At 51.6% G+C, this 579-nt stretch overlaps 1 pseudogene; it reads right to left on the bottom strand.

The window, feature by feature from the left end:
• Window positions 1-24: 24 nt before the first annotated feature.
• On the bottom strand, window positions 25-574 carry LOC106820533 (annotated as a pseudogene).
• Window positions 575-579: the final 5 nt, after the last annotated feature.

Here is a 579-nt window from a genome sequence, read left to right as displayed (position 1 = left end):
GCATGCGTATGCTACAGGACTGACCCTTGTCTTCGCAGGCAGCCTCGAAGTTTTCAGGTAATAGCTGGCCTTCGTGTAAGAACTCGTCGGCTTCACCCTGGTCGATCAATATGTCACTCACTTTGGCACCGGCATTCACCAGACAAGTAGCATCGTAGGCTTCCCAGGCGCTTTTATCATCGCCCAGATACAAACTGAAACAACCTTCGCCCCAGCCGCAGTTGACTGGATTAGTAATCGGCGAGAAAGCCGACACTGAACGAAAAACACCCGGGTTTTTCAATCCGCAGATTAACGCACCATGCCCACCCATCGAATGCCCGCTAATTGATTTAACGCCTGGCAATAAAGGTAAGTTTGCTTCGACCAATGCAGGCAGTTCGTTTATCACGTAATCGTACATTTGATAGTTTTTTGACCAGGGCGACTCTGTGGCGTTGACATAAAAGCCAGCGCCCTTGCCCAGATCATAACGCTCAGATTCATCGGGCACATCACCACCCCTCGGGCTGGTATCTGGAAAGACGATAGCGATGCCATGCTCGGCGGCGTAGCGTTGCATACCAGCTTTGGTGCGGG

This window comes from Priapulus caudatus, unplaced genomic scaffold, assembly GCF_000485595.1.
Source record: "Priapulus caudatus unplaced genomic scaffold, Priapulus_caudatus-5.0.1 Scaffold19506, whole genome shotgun sequence".
NCBI classification, from domain to species: Eukaryota; Metazoa; Priapulida; class Priapulimorpha; order Priapulimorphida; family Priapulidae; genus Priapulus; species Priapulus caudatus.
This window is presented reverse-complemented; position numbering and strand designations above follow the sequence as displayed.